Source organism: Molothrus ater, chromosome 10 (genome assembly GCF_012460135.2).
Source record: "Molothrus ater isolate BHLD 08-10-18 breed brown headed cowbird chromosome 10, BPBGC_Mater_1.1, whole genome shotgun sequence".
Lineage (NCBI taxonomy): Eukaryota > Metazoa > Chordata > Aves > Passeriformes > Icteridae > Molothrus > Molothrus ater.
In genome coordinates, this window is record NC_050487.2 from 7,434,165 (window position 1) to 7,451,264 (window position 17,100).

The following is a 17,100-nucleotide window of genomic DNA, read 5'->3' on the forward strand; positions in this document are numbered from 1 at the left end:
GTTCTGGAATCTACTGCCTTACTTTTTCTGTCTTAAAGTTCCAAGAGGCCACAATCCATCATGGATGTCCAAGGATGTCGCCTCTACTTGAAGTAATATAAAAGAAAGGATCCAAGCTGCTGAAATGGCTTTCCTCATGTGGTGCATGTTGCAGCTGTTCACAGCTGGATGATAGATTTGCTGTTTCCCCACCGGGGAAAGCCCCTCAGTCTGAGACACCCTGAGACACACTGGGCCCCAGGTGGGGGACCAAGGGGGACACTAACTCTTTCCATCTTTGCAAGCATTCAGTAGTTTCTGATGCTGTTTTTGTTCACTCTCCAGGAGGCTGCACGGCTGGAAAGAGAGAGTTTGTCTCACAGCTCTATTTAGACCTAAGCCTGGTTAGTAGAAACAGCATTCCTCACAGTTGCAGGATAATGTAACATCATAAATAGAGCTATCAAGAATGTCAGGCAGCCTTTGTGGTTGTCAGAGCAGTGATGTTAAAAGAAAAGGGTTTTTTTCCTGTCTTTTTTTTTTCCCTAAATAGCTTTCCTCAAACTGTCAGGAGAGCACCTGGTGAAATGAAGCTTTGCTTTTGCTGTGTAGCTTTTGTTCTTAGAGATGGTTTAAGTAATAAATATGATGAAATAATTACATAGAAAAATAACAACTTCATTTCCATCAGAACACTAAGGGGTGGTTGTGATTCTTCAAAATGCCTTGAATACTTGAGAAAATAATTACAGCTGGGATACAGCTGAAATACTGCACACAGTATCCCAGTATCTGTGGATAGCAGAGGATGTGTAGTACCTGAAAAAGCAGGGGGAGTGAAGGTTGGATGCTCATGCTAATTATTCTGGTGATGGTTGATTGGGAATGAATCACCTCTCATCTCATTAGCATTCAGCAGCACAACTGCTGGATGAAAGGGAAACAAACACTTGGGATTGCAAGGAGAGGTAAAAGAGGCCAGTTTCTCTGTTGATGGTGGTTTTACAAGGAATTCATTGGAGCTTGGAATGATTTATGTGTGCTGAGGACCTGGCCTTAAGGAACCAGCTGAAACAAAATTTAGATCTTTAGGGAAGTTGTGAGGTGACACTCGAATCTCTGCAAAAGCAAGCATTGGGTTTCTGGCTGCCAAGGGTCTTCCCACATCTGGTCTGATTTATCAATAAATAGATCCTTTGGTTGCTTCCTACAAATGTGAGGGAAGAGGACCATAAGACTTACACAGCGTTTACTTTACTGGCCTTACTGTTAAATGCTCAATCCCAGCCCCTCAGCTCCTTGTCCTCAAGTCTCCCCACAGGAGGTGGTCGTGGCTAAAGAAACAGCAAGGGAAGAAACAAGGTGCTTGCTATTATTGCTAATTACTGCTGTTTGGTGCCTTATTATCTCTAACTGCTGGCTTTGCGTTTAATGAGATGGTTCTCACCCACCCCACCCTTCAATACCACCTTCTTTCTGTTAGCCACAGGATACCAGGGGAACACTAAGATGGGGGAATTTCAAGAGCAGTGTTGAAGCCGCTGTGATACCTCTGGAATAAAGGTAAAGAAAATAGTAGAATAAGTCTGTTTCTGCCCTGCTGCTAAGCAGGCTCCCAGCATTGATCTCTCTTTCCCTTCCTGTTGTGTGTTTATAAATGCCAGGGAAAAAGGGGTCTTCCTAGGTGGCTTTTGAATACCAATGAATAAACCTCTTACTGTGACCTGCTACTCTAGGGCACAGTCTGGGATGACTCAAACCAGAAGCAAAAGAAATTTCAGCTGTTTCTTTGTAATACTGTTGAATGGTATTTTTCTGTTTTCCAGACTTGGCAGTGAAGCCCTCTGAAAATGTGTTTTGGGTTACTTGGAGTGGTTTTCTAGCTCTTTGTCAATAGGTTGAAGGCTAGGACAGAGCATTTATGGATAGTCTCTGTTTCTCTTAACATAAGATACAAGAATGGTCTAAGTCTGGTTTACAGCATAAAAAGCTGTAGTAAAGGATACAGAAGTATGGCAAGTCTTTTTGGTGATCAGTATTTTGCTAGCAAAATATGGAGTGCTTACTTACCAGAGTAAGAAAATGATTTTTTTAGGAATGTTTTCATGCTGAGAAAAGAGGTATATCTGTGTCTGCTTCTGTAGGAGAGTTTGTGTGTGACTAAGAGAGGAGAGACAAGTCTGCTCTCTCATGTCAGCTGTGACAGGTCAGGAGTGGCTCACACCCTCAGGGCTCAAATACACTTTGTAGACCAGTCATGAGCCTCTACAAAGGGCAGTAGCCCACAAAAAACAGATGAGTTACAACATAAGTGGATGCAGTTTGGTACCTTTCATATTGAACAGCTAATGGGGAGCCCCAGTGCTTTTTTATTAGACTTTCTTATTTTCTCTACAGGTAAAACCAGACTTTTATTTGCTCATCTATTTCCCCAAAGTCAATCCTTTCTTTAAAAGTTGTGAATAGTACAGCTAAACATTAGAGATTTGTATGGTTAGCAGCAGTGTTGGAGGTTAGCACGGAAGTGCCAGGAGATTAATAGCAGCCCTGTAAGTGATGTGATGTGATGCCTAGGACAAACAGTTGTTGGACTTTGTAGCAACATCCTAAATAGAAATTATTTTATGGGTATAAAGATAAACTGAGGCATCAACGTATATTCTTGGTTTCTGCTGTGAAGTTTTTACCAATACCTTGCTGTAATTTACTATAATGTGCTAGGGTGAAAGCAATAAAATATGAAGGCTTTTGTCCCATTTTTTCAATATCCTTCTTGCTAAGGTCAGCAAACCTGGTGGGTTTGTAATTATGGCAGGGAAATGTAGGAGTAAAAATATTGTGGTCATATTCATGCTTTGTAGCAATTAAATGACTCAAAAGAGCTCTTTCTTGAAGAACAGGAAATCCTTTTGTAAGGATATATGTTCCCAATACAGGAGAGCTATTAGGGCATCTTTCCTCATTCCTTTTCTTTCTCTTTCTCTGCTTTTGTCATTCCCCCTTCATTTTGTCTGAAAGCAATTTCCTCTTAATTAAAAATACTTATTTTCCGATTGAATGCATGATGCCAGTATAGCCTTGGTCTCCATTTGTTTGGGTTAGTTAACTTTTTAAAGGGAATGGGAATTTGAAGGTGACAGAAACATTTTAATTGTGCGTTTTAAGGGATTTCAGGAGACTGAGCTGTTTGAGGTCTCTTGCTAATGTTATGAACCATTTGTTTGGTTCATAACATTAGATATTTGGAGATATCTAGTCCTTCAAATTCATGCGTATTGACTGGCCCCTGCAGTGTCATAGGGCCACACAGTGTTAGTCCTCGTGCTCAAAACTCCTCCCTCTTGCTCCCTGTCTAGCAGGTAAAGACTGATTTCAGAGCACTATTACCTTTTTGACTACTGCATACATTTTGGGGACTGCTTGTAATTATCATGGATTTGATTTGGGTGCTACCCCATGGTCTTTCAGTCACTGTCACTGTTGCTCTAGAGCATCTGTGGTGTTGGGCTGTGGTTGCAGAGCAGTGTTTTCCTCTGACATGGGCCTCTTCCTGTAAGAGGAAGATGATTAGCTTACTGGAAGGTGCATCCTGCTTTTTGATGCATAAGTATGTGCTTTCTTCAGAGATGTATTTGTGAATATGTGCTTGCATGAGGATCACTTCTTTCTTTGGATGATTTTTTTTGGTCCTGTTATATTTCTTGCCTGTGGGAATGGTCATGCCCAAATGTTATACAGATCCAGAGAACAAATTATCTAACCAGTTGCATGTCATGTACAAAAAAGTAGTACATGTGGTAACACAGCAACCCATGCATGAGAGCTCAGAAAACTAAAATGCTGTTGTAACATGAGGTCAGTCTGTTTTTAAAAAGGGAGACTGCTTGCACAGAAGTTGCTAACAATGCCAGATGAATTGACCACTGCAAATCTTTGCCTCGCTCTAACCTTGTTTTCTTGATCATGTAGCTCCATTAATGAATTTTTATGAATGCTTAGTGCACATTTATAAAAAAACATACTGCTTGAACTGGGGAGCTGTATCTTTGATCAGGAAGTCATCCCTCAGTTTCAGACAGTTAGCTCTGAGCACCTCTCTTCATAAGATGAAGTTCTTCTCATTCCTTTATTTATCCATCTGCACATTCTGTTCTGGTACAACACTGTTACTCACCCCATACAGGGGGCAAAAAGGAGGAAACTAAAATTGACTGCTAATGGTGTTAATTTATTGATGGGAAGCAACAACTTGGATTCCAAACCCCTGTCTATCTTAATATTTTTTCTTTTCCTTTGTGGCTTTATGCACCATCTACTGCTCTTTTAAGCCACATGGGGAAGTGAAGAGTGGTGGATATGGAGTTTGCACTGGATACAAGCTGTGCCATGAAATAATAGGATGGTGCTGGTATGAGGAATAGGACACCAGGGTGAAAACAGGGAGATGGGAAGGTATTGGTCTTTTGGGCTTGCACTGGAGGTGTGTGCTGTGATCTGTGAGGTTTAGTACCCCAGTAACTTAGGCTCTGTTGCCTTTTCGAGCAGTCAGCTCAGTGATATGCAAGGTTGTGGTCTCACTGCTGAAGCCTGGAATTAGCAAATAGTGCCTGGTCAATACTGAGGCTCTGATTTAGTCAGTAAAGTAAATATGCATTCATTCTTCCCCTATTATGGTTAAACTATTGCCAGAGGGAATATCAGCTGCTGTCATCTAGGTGCAATTGCATTACAATAAGCTGTGAAGCACATAATCTAAATTTTTGTTTATTTGTTGTCATTCTTTTTTTTATAAAACAGTTTAATGTTGTAATTAAAACTGCAAGGAGAGAAAGAAAAATATTGTAATTATGCTGATACGTGGAAAGCTAGAAACATTTCACAGTGTAAGTCACTTTGAACTGGCTCAGTTTTGTTGCTTGCGGATTTTGCTGAGCTTGTCAAACAGAGAAATGACGTTTAAAACCTTAATGGTGAAGCAGCTGGGAATTGCTAGGCAATGAAGTAGTTTCCTACATACAGTGTTATATCATGCAATGGCTTCTTCTATCAGAAATATCTTTAAAGAGTTCACCAAACCAATAATGCCATTCCAAACACAAGTCTGGCAAGATCATCTTTTATTGCTCTAATTAAAAAAAAAATCTGTTTAAAATTAGTAATGTATTTAATTATGGGGAAGAAGATACCCTTTCCTTTCTTTTTTGTTTCTTTTGTGGGAAAGGGGAGTGCTGATAAAACTTGGTTTACAGACTTGATAAATATGGTCTGAGAATAAAAACTAGGCACTGAATGCAGCAAATTTTATGCTGCACTTGAAGAAATATATAATGACTCCTGAGAAGGATGTGAAATGAAGCATGGTAGGGTGGTCAGCTCAAATAATTTAGTCAGTACTCTTTAACCTCCATTTCACAGTGAAGTGACTTTGTCTCTGACCTTGGGCCATTTGTTTGGTTCATAACATTAGATATTTGGAGATATCTAGTCCTTCAAATTCATGCATATTGACTGGCCCCTGCAGTGTCACAGGGCCACACAGTGTTAGTCCTCGTGCCATAAATGTGCAGAAGGGTGTGTATTTTGTAGAGTTTCTTACTGTGACACTGCTGTGAGTCAGTGCTGCCCATGCTGACATTGCAGTGTCGGCAGTATGCACTCAAATAAGCCGGCAGGGAGAGAGAAGGGGAAGCAAGCATTAATACTCAGTTATAATGGGCTTAATGCCTTAAAATTTACACAGTTTAGATTTTTTTTATATACATGTTTCCTAGTTTCTGGGTTGAGCTGAAAACACTGGGCTCAATTAGGAAGAAAAAAAGTAAATGAAATTTCTCTTTGGGAAGCTTCACACAGACTGCCTCACAGAGAAGATGCCCTCTAAAGCTGTGTGTCCAGGATTTTTGAAGAGAGTTTAGGCTTCCCTTTACATTCAGTGATGAGGGCTGAAGCCCTGTAAGCAAGCTGAGGCAGGGCAGATGAATAAATATCAAGCTCCTGAATCGTTAAGTCTTGCTGTTTCACCATTGACTTAGACCTTGTCTGTGTGGGAGGAAAAGCAACAAATACATTCAACTTTCATCTCTGACTTGAACTCCACATTTTACAGCAGTGGATCCTGAGCTACAAGTTAACACCAGTCATTTCAGAGATGGAGGTGCAAGAAACAGATCAGAGGCAGGTGCTAAGAGGACAAGCTTTGGTGTAGAATGATTGGCAGGCTCCCCTCTAAAAAGGTAATGAAATCTGGGGTGGAGAGCACCACACTACCTCATTCCTAGCATGTGCTGGGGAGTGAAAATGAAGAAGGTCAGGCAAGAGAGGCTGCCAAGAATTGCTGTTTTAGAGGAGGTGCTGCATTTTCATTTTCTTGGTGGGGTATTTGGAAATTATGTCAAAGCCCAGCACGGGCTGACAGGTATTGCCAGTCATTTGCAGCAGCAGCACCACCTTTCAGTTCTGACTCAAATGTTTTCATAACTTCAGCTCCTCCTGCGTCATAAGAAATGTGTGAAATGTATTGAAGGGCAGTGTTTGAAAGCACATACAGAGAGCACCATAATTATCTGAAGGTAAACTGCCAGATATTGTGATGGAGTGTTTTAGCAGGCTGAATTCCTGAACTGACACACTTAGGTTGCTGATCCCAGTTATACGAGCAAAAAATCTAAATGGCTGTCTCCTGTCCAAATTTACACAGCCAGAATTTTATTTTTTTAGAAATGTGCTGTAAGGTCCCCTAGGGAGGAACATGATTAAGCTTTGTTCTTGGATAAAACACAAAGCACTATCATCTCCCCTTTGAAAGGTTTCACTAATCTCAGGACTTCAGCATGGAACTAAATTTAGCAAGTCTGGATGCCAGTGGAGGCATTTCACGTTTTCCTTAGACAGTGACAAACAGTATATTCTCAATCACTCCTTCAGGTCAGAGTTCAGCTTTCATCTTGCCTCTGGTCAGAGGCTGGACGACATCCTGAACAACTGGCTCCTTGTAGTTTATGATGACAGTGGAGTAGTTGATTATATGATATACAGCCTTTAATTTTCTGGAGAGACGTGGAGTTGATGTTTGATAAGCCATTCATGATGAAAGAATAATTACTATAGAGAAACGAAGAAGAGGCAGCACAGGACGCAAATAGATGTGTTTATTCTGAATGCTATAACTGCTTTTAAAGTCTGGTATAAATGTACATTGTGGAAAGAATGAGAGAATAGGAGCATCACTGCCATTGTATAGGTTTCATCAGAAGGAAACTCAGCTCATCTGGACTTCTAGATTAAAGCACTGTGCTGAAATTGAGTGGTTAGAATCTTACGAATTAACTTTCCTAGTGTGAGCAGGCATATATATGTGTATACAAATCAATAAAGAGAATCAGCTTGTCTTTTATAAGCATGAGCTAAACCTAACAGCTCCATAAAGTAAAAGCTAAGGCAAAGATGTTACACTTGCACTACAGCCACCCTCTGCATCCAGGAGTATTGGTGTCAAAATCAGTGCCAAGCAGCTTGTTTTCAGTCTCCTTTATAGTGTCCTTGACTTCCTTGTCATTCAGTTTGCCCTCTTTATAACAAGAGGCTATGCTGACTGCTCAGGAGACAAGCTAAACATCCACAGGCCAGCAGAGAGCTTGCAGTAATTGTAAAAACAGCCACAGCAGTCCCTGAGATACTTTTGCTGTACTTGACATGAACTGGAATTCAGCTGTAGGAAAACTGTGACCTCCATCAGTTGATTTATAAAATTAGAGGGCAGATGTTTAAACAGAAGGACTTCTATTATTAAAAAAAAAAAAAGTAGGAGAGGATTTCAGACTATGGTGTTCAGGGCTAATCTGCACCTTTGTAGGAAAATCCCTAAAAATATTAAAAATCAAGTATTATGTGTAAAATTAAAATATCCCTGAAAGTTGACAAGTGGATGTGAGGATAGGAAGCAAGGTCTGTGTCCTGTTGCTTAACAGAAGAGTTAGATTTTCACTGGAGAAGATATTGGTTCTTAATTGTAAATCCTCCACAGGTGGTTCAGGGATATTTTACCTGCTCCTAAGAATTGCCCAGTGGCTCTGACCTCCCACTGGGAAATCTGGCTACAAACCAGAGAGAGGTAGAATGAGATCTGACTGGTAAATCTTTGATTTACAGCTTGTTTGCATTACCTGTGCTTTGGGAAGGCAGGGTCATAGAGAAGAGAAAGAATGCTGCCAGGTAGAGTAAGTATTGCTGAAGAATATCTTGGAGACAAAAGGGAGATTTTTAGCAATGATTTTATGTGTCAGATTAGCAAGATTTAAAGTGATGTCATTACAGAAAATGACCCTGAATCGAGTTTCTTTGAAATGAGGCTCTATTCTTGCCTTGAGTTGGATGAAAACTATTATACAGAAGAGCTGTTAAGAAGAAAGGAGCATTCACAGCTGAAATTTAGTGGTAGTAAGACTTCTGCCCTGTTGACCTCCCTGTTAGAGATGTGGATTTTGTAGTTTCACTGAAATGGGGTGAAATTCTGCTTTCTTCCACCAATCCTCACAAGATACTCAGATTGAATTACATCCTTTTATCTAATGTAGAACCAAAAATAAAGAATACATGGATCGAAATAACTAAGTGGTGATGTGTAGGCACACAGGTTTGTGGTGATTGGGAGTGGGGCTGGCCAAGCCTCATCCCCAATGGCCTACAGCTGTGAGCAGCAGGTGAGCAGCACTGACAGCAATGAGCCATGGAGTGCCCAGGGGCACTGCCCAACCACCAAAGGGAGCAGAGGGCACACAGGTGCAGGGCATCAACAGGAGGGGATAAAAGGCTGGGCTAAAGAGCAAGGAGGGCAGATGCTTGCAGCCTTCTGAAGAGGTAAGGTGTTACTGTGTATGGGCAGATTCCTGAAGCCTTCTGATGAGGTATGGTGTTACTGTGTGTGGGTTGGAGCTTTCTGAAATGGTGTGGTGATAGTGTGTTGTGGCCCTCTCAAATGCCACATGTGCTGCAGCATTGATAAGTACATTCTTAAATTCTACTCCATAATTTATTGCCTCCCTTAGATCTGAAGGTGTATGTGGCTGAACACAGATCAGAACTCAGATTTTTGTGTGCAGTAAGTGGGCAATGGTTTTCCTTGTACCACAGCAAGCCTTGGCTGTTTCTGTTATAGCTGGTTGGAAAGAGGGGCTCTGTAAACCTCAGATCTGCCCAAGTTCATGCAGATGCTGCAGAGCATGACTATGTTCCAAAAGCTGTCTTGCCTTGCCCAGATGACTGTGCAGAGAGAGAGAGAGAGAGCAGGTCCAGTAGTTCTAACTAGCATAGGAGTAAGCAATGCTGAGATTGTGGGAAATGTTCCATTCCTGGACATTCAAAGGAGGCTGCTGGAACTGAAGGCTACCAGACTCTCACCAGCTTCTGGATCAAACAATGCTGATTTACAGGTGTGCACAATCTTCTCAGGCCACATGCAAGGTTTAACTGCATCATCCTGTGCCTGCTGTTAAGGTAATTGGGAGCTGCTGAGACATAGCTTTAGTCGTGGGAATTGTGTAATGTCCTGCAGTCTCAGAAATGGGTGAAACCACTTCACCTTTGTTTAAGCCTACCTTTCCCCACTTATCTTCTGTGCAGTAAATTGGCCTGTATCATCTCTTATATATCTGAAAAGTGTAACAGCTGCTGTGTAGGGGGTGTGTGTGTGTGTGTCTTGAGTTTCTCTGGGCATTCCTGTTTACCTTTTCTCTCTGTTTAAGTAAGCGGTTTTCCTTCTCACCCCTGCCCCAATTGTTTGCAATCTGAGAATCTGTTTAAGATTGGAGCCAAGATCTTCAGATTTTGAATTGTTGCTATGAACAAAGCTCAGAGCCAAAGTATACTCTAGAAAGGCTGGTTTTCACATGCTTATAATTTGGAAAAATAAGACAGCAGCAAAACCCCAATGGGAATAGCAGACAAAACTGAATTTAAAGACAGTTCCCCTCTCAGAATATAAAAAATAAACTGAAAACAGCGTGATATGCAGGTCAAGATCATGGCATACTTTTAACCACTTAGCAAACATTTTTAGCAGTGTTTGAGTCCAGCACTTCCAGCGTCAGTTGCACTCCTTCCCCCAGTGAATTAGAAATATTTCACAAAGGCAAGGAAGTGTTATTGCTGTTTTCTACCTGAGTAAGCTAGTGCTGAGAATTTTCAAACTTGGCTGTCCAATGGGAAATCTCCTGTGGGAGCTGCGGATCTGTAGCATTTCACATTGCTTCTAATGATGTTGATGCCAAAACCTGCTGACCTGCTTGAGCAGCAGAGCAGGTCTTTTGCTTGGGTGTTTTATAAATAGGTAGTGGAATAGTCTGATTGAAATTTTGCCATTCCTGTTCAACCACTTTCTTGAGTGAACTTCATTTCTTTCCTAGAAGTGTAAAAGTATTGTCATTACTGAACTACAAAAGGCTCTATTGCCATCAGACCTAAGAAGTCAGTAAAATGGAAGATGCTTGCATTAATGAAAATCACCTGCTAGCAATTAAAACAATACTTTCTAAGCAGAATAGCTGAATGTGCCATTGATTTAATGACCCTTGGCAGTGACTGTTTAGCTGGATTTACAGGAAGCCTCACATGACATTTCATTAGTATCACAGTGAATTAACTTTATAGCAGTGTAGTGCTTAATCCAATTTAGACTTAGTATTATTAATGATGCTACCAGGGAAATAGTTTTTAAGGCAATTAAATAGCAATATGTAATGTTGCCAAGCATCACTACTGATATCCGATGGCATCTCAAAAAAACACATTTTAAAAAGGAATTGAAAATGGGAAGATAGCACTTCCTGGTGATTTAATCCTTTGCACTTGGAAGACTACCAAGCCACATAAAAAACAGATTCTAGAAGATAACTTTTGAGGGAGTGTAAGTAAATACATTCATCCTCCTGCTGGCTAGCAGCTTGAGCCACATGCAGTGCATGTGTTACCTCCAACACAGGCTGCTTGGGTTACAAAGGGGATGGGATGGTGGGGGACACATGCTCTCAACTCCAAAGCCAAATCTAATGGCAAATTAGGCTCAAGCAGAGTTTTCTACATTGAACAGGAAATATTACAACACCTAGGCTCAAACTCAAGCTGGTGTAGACTACTGCAATCTCACAGTATTTGTGTAATGACTTCATCCCTGTAGATATCTTAAGTAAGCAGTGACCTCAGATTTCAGGAGAACATCCTTGAATAAAAAAATTGGCTCCTTTGCTTTTGTCTGTTAGCATTGCTCAGTACCAAGTGCAGGGCTGAACCCAAAACTCACTGACAGTGACTGAAAGCATTGCTGCTGATGTGATTTCTTTGGGACCAGGAATGGGAACAGGTGTTGAGGTTTTGGATTTGTTTGTTGTTTGGGCTACTTTTTCCTAGTAGTCTAGCACCAATTTATATGAAATAGAACAACAGTACAGGGCTCATTTCATCAAAATCCCTGCTCACATCAATTGTAATTTTGCCTAATATAAGTCAGCACCCATAATTATCCATAACAGCAAGGAACAATGAATTGGACCAAGTGAAGTGACAAGTGCATTTTAAGAGATCGTAAAATTCCCATTTGCAGGCATCATTGTGTTAATACCCCATGACCAATAACCCATATCATCATATACAAAAGTATTATTAAGCTAAAATTTATGAGGTGGGCTGCATTGCATGGTGGGCTAGCTAAGAGATCCTGCATTTACATGTTTTTCTGGTTGTGTTCTAATTTTATTCACTGTCTCAGGTTTTTTTATTTAAGTTCCAGGAAAAACGCTAAGATCTGATGAACAAATATGTAGGACACCTTTATGTCCCTATTCTAAGCAACAAACTGTGGGCTCTCTTGAGACAGTGTTTTTTGTCATCTGAATGCATTTAATTTTGATTCAAATTCTGTTCCCTCTTAATGCTTGGCATACAGAATATTACAGCTGTGTTTAAGTAATACATTAGTTATAAAGATGATTCTTATACTAATCTTATTCTTTGTTTCTCTTCTTGGTATTTATAGCAATGGAAAAGTACCTTTAATTTTATTTTATGGCATCAAAATGTAGTAGGGAAAGGAAATAACTTGTCTGCACCTTTACACTCTAGTGTTTTACTGCCTACTTCCATGTGCCAAGGACATGTACTGTACTGTGTGATACAATTTAATTTTATTTCCGTATTGTGATTTTCCATATCACAAGTCCCTCCTGCCTGTTTTATTTTGTGTAGGCACCCACTTTGTATGTATGGTTTTGTTTTGGTTTTTTTTCTTTAACTAAGGAACAGAAGTCACATTTCTATAACTTCAGTATGCCTGAATAGATCAGCTTCTGTGCTGTGACTTGAATTGAGTAGCTGATACTAACAGAACTTATATAACTGAAGTGAGAAGTTCAAAGCAAACAGTGTGAGTTATTCCCATAATGTGATGTTAAACTGTGGCCTTCCCTACTGAAAGATTAAGTGACTATGAAAAAACTTTTATGGTCCAAAAAGGAGTTTCACATCATTCATGAAGAAAAAAACAAATGCAAAGGAAATGCCTCAGACTGGAGAGTCCTTGCTGCACAATTTTCTGTGAGTGTTAGAGGATATTTCAATGCATGTTTTCCCTTTTTCTGTACTGTTTTGTGGGCATCTACTGTGTTTGGGACTGATTTCATCTATCAGTCTCCATAGTCTTACATTTCTTTATTATGTAGCTAGACTGAAGAGGGAATGTGTGAAATGTATTTAAGCCAAAATGAACCAAACTTACTGCTGTTGATTAATGAAACTGATAGTTCTTCTGCTTCCTAGTTGAAAGGCCCTCTAAAACCTGGCACAGACTTTGTTTACCTGGTTCCAGAGGCCATTGTGCAAGCAGCTATGAAGAGAAGTTACTTGAAAGTTGTGGTTGGTGCTCGCTTGCTCCAATATAATTGATGAAATGTGCTCTGGACCCTGAAGTAATGAAGCCCTGAGGAGATGGAGTGAAGTGCTTTGGGGTGAAGTTTCTGCTCATGAAGTGATATTAATGTGAGTTGAGTTAGGTACAGAACCCCAGGAGGGGATTTGGGGAGAGCATGCTGCAACTGTGGACCCCACAGAGCTACCCCTGACATACAGCATGTGTTAATGTGGGGCCTGTTGTGAGGAGTCCTTTTGGAGAGAGATTGGGATAAATAAGGACTTGAACAATCCCCTGTAATCTGTAAGCAATGTCAAACTACCCCTCTTGGGCATTAGGGCTGGGGAAAACCTTCTGCATAGAGGTGCTGAGTTTTCCTTTCTAATGCCCCTTTCATCAGATGAGTAGAATTCTGCACAGCAAAGAGTTAACCTTAAAGATGATCATAATTCTATAATGACTTCTGTTGAATGTTTTAATTTCCTTTGCACCTCTGAAAGCACAGCTTTTATTGGCATAAAAGTTGTCATAAAACAAATTGGATCCTTCAGTTATGTTAGATAAGTATTTCATTAATAAGGGTCAATTAATGTATCAGTGCAGCACAATAACTATGTCTGAGTTTATATTGCAGAAACACCACTTCCTTTCTTTGTAAAATGCTTTTGTTCTTGGAAAGTTCAAAACATTTGTGTTGAAGCACTGACAGACATGCTGAACCCAAACCTTGCTGTCACACCCATGTTCCTGTGCTGGCATCACTGGAGGGATATGGGAGGTGTCTGAAGACCTTGACTCTGCACCTTATCCTCTTATAGGGTTAGTTCTCAGGTACACGAATTCCCCTGTACCTCTCCCAGAGGGGCCTGCGGTCTGCAGTTGATTTAAGGGTGTGAAATTGTTGCAGCCTGTTGCCAATTTGGCCAAGGAATTTGTGAATCTAGAATCCCTAAACAGTTGCAAAATCCCAGAAATTACAGATGGAAAGGGACTATGAAGGCTCATTTGAACACATGTGCCAAAGCAGGATTGTTTTGTGCAGTTAATTCTCCAGAGTTTTGTCCAGACAGATTTTGAAAAGCTGTTATATGATATTCACAGTCAGTGCTAGGGAATGTTGTACTCTGTCACACTTCAGTGTATGCTGCTTCAAACCTGTGAAAAAGCATGTATTCACATCACACATGTATGTATCATATGGATGTGTCATTTTCCATGGCTTTTCAGAAAAAATAATTGCTTTCCAATACTGAAGAACTTCTCTCACAGTCACTGCTGGTGCTTGGAATTTAAATGGTATTTGGAAATGAGGGCTTTGGAGTATATGAACACTAAAATGATATTTTTTCTAGAGTATTTAAAAGTCTGTATTTCAGAGTTAGCATCTCACCTTTTTTCCTTTACAATATATTGTAACTTAAGAACTAGAAACTCACAGAAAACACGTGTGGATGAGGGGGAGAGGTCTGGTTATCTTTGCAGCCTTTGCCTGGGTGGTAGAAGTGCCTGTGGTACAGGAGAAGTGGATGTTTCATGAAAGCTACTTCTTTGGAGTAGAAATAAAATTTCAGAGGAATTTTCTTGCACCTGTAATTTTGTTTGAATCCCATCAATCTCTGCAGGTTTTTATGCCTAAATTGTAACTTGGATTTAACATTTTCTGTCATTGATGGTTCTGAACTTGATAGTGTCCAATTCACTGGTCTTGCTTTTTGGTGCAAAGACCAGGAACTTACTTCACATAGAGAATATTGTTCTTCTGCCATAAAAGAGGATCTGCAACTTTTTTTTTTTTTTTTTGCCTGATATGTATGTATTCTTTTTATTTTTTTGTCTGTTTGGTTTTTCACAATGATGTCTGATTTTTCAACTTTGTGACTGAGTTTCAGGCTTCAAGCCTGTCTTGTTAGTGTAGAACTAATTTAAGCAGGTAAAATATTTTGCAGAGGGGAGAGGAGAAGTTTTGAAAAGTTTTAACATCCTCTTGCATCTTGTGGTGTAGAACTAATTTAAGCAGGCACTAAACTGAACCTGACAGTTCAGAGATCACCCCGAACTGTAAATTTAATTGCACTGAGCCCTATGAAAATGCCACTGAATAAGGTGATTGCTTGTAAAAATGAGGGGCTGTATATCCCCTTTTCAGTGGGGAGAAATCACTTGCTACAAAAATACTGTAATTTGGAAGTGAGAATAGATGGTCACTGTGGTTGAGGATGAGACAAATGAAATTGGAGGCTCAGTGCTTACCCTGGTTTTGGGGTGACTGAATTGAAGGATGACTTCTGATAAGTGTTTTTGGATGATGGCACAGTAGATAGCAGAACTCAACAACAGTGATTGTAGGCTTTTATTTTTTCTCCTACTATGTAAATAAGTGAGAAATGCCACAGCTATCCCAATGCTTTGGACGCTTGGATGGAGCAATTATTTTCCACTGCGAGTCACTTTTGTGATAGATTGTAACAGCATCAACTTCGTGCCTAGTTAGCTGCCCTGAACCAGCTATGTTCTCAACTTTTAATCCATTTCAGTCTCAAACTGTTTTGTTTTCTGGGTTTGATCAGCAAAACAGGTTTTTAGTTCCCTGGAAGTAGCGGCTGGGGTTTGTGTGAGTGGAGCCTCCCTCCCACACTCTCTGGTGTGGCTGCTTGTGCTCTGTGGCCTTGGACCTCTGACCTGGGTGCTCCCTTTCAGAAACCTTTGCTGCTGAGAGAGACAGTAGTTGACCATGGGTGGGAAGGAATCTTCTCAGTTTCTCATGTGGTCTGGAAAAAAGGCTGTTTGCAAGTTGTCATGGCTGTTGGAAGGTCTCAATGGTTTCTTTAGCGCTGTTTAAAGGCATATCTTCTATTTCATCAGAAGTTCATGAGAGTTTCCTGCAATCCTCTATCAGTTGGTAATTAATTAACACAGCTTAAGGAGAGACACAAAACAGAAACATTTTCAGTTTCAATACTGCTGGGAAGTCACAATGATTTACAGAGAGAAGTACAGATAATTGTTGTTTGAGGCAAGCTTGCACAGCTTGTACCCCACAGAAGCTTCCAAGAGACTGGAAAGGAAGTGCTGGCCTTGCTGAAATAAATGGTAGTGTTCCCACTGAGTTCAGTGGGGCCAGTGTTTTACCCAAAGATAACACAAACCAAGCAAGAATATTGCCTGGGACTGAAGGAGAGGTGGGAAAATCCAAGTTCAAACACTTCTGATTCAGGTTTCCAAACCCTAATTCTTAATTTATGAAAACAAAGCTAGAGTAAAAAATGCTGTTTCTACTTATTCATGAAGCTTTTTCTTCAGAGAGAGAATTTGCTGGTCTCACAATATTTACTCCTAAACACAGTTCTCCCAGGCTTACAAAGACAAATGTCTGGCCAAAAAAGAAAAGCAATGGCAGTGGAGATCGAGTCTTGCCTACGACTGGATATGCAGACATGAAATCTGAGAATCATTCAAGAAACTTCTGCTGAAATTCATGAGAGAGGAAATTTTCAGATTTCCTGGAGAGATGTTAATTAACTACTTCCTAGGACCTGAGCATGTTTGCAAAAAACTCAGTGTTGGAACTCCCACTGACTTGAACAATAAGAATTCTAAGTCCTTTGAGGTTACTGTTATTTAAGAGAGAACTGAAGATTTCTTACCTTGCAAGACCCAAGGCCTGAGTTCAGGGCCTCATGCTCCTCTGATTTCCTTTAAATAGCTGGTGGCATAAATAACACCTGAAACAGCCCTGAGCTGCATTCCTTTGAGTGCTTTTGGTGTTCGGGAAGTCATCAAACACAGCAGGAAACACAAAGCCCCAACAGTTCAGCTCTGGCAGGTAAGCAAAAGGAGGCAAAGGACTTTTCAGAGTAGGTATGTCAGTCTTTGCTCCCACCCTTGCCACCCCCACTCTTTTGCTTTAAGCAGTACACATTTTCTGTTAGACATGAGAACTTGGCAGTCTAGCATTAATTTCCCCTTATTACATTGCAGACAGCTCAGAGGTGTGCATGGTGAAGTCAAACAAAATGAGAGAACCCCCCAGAAGGGTTTTAATTCTTGGAGCAGGATTAAATCTGTTTAATTTTTGAAGCTCATATTTGTGACAGAAAGAGGTGCAGAGTGTGTGTACTCGGGAGTGTTTTGGCAGAAGTACTTTTGGGAGCAAGCTGAGCATGTGGGTGGGAAGGGTGCAAGACTGGCAGGGGCTGGTGTCACCAGAGTGAGTGTGGCAGCCCTTT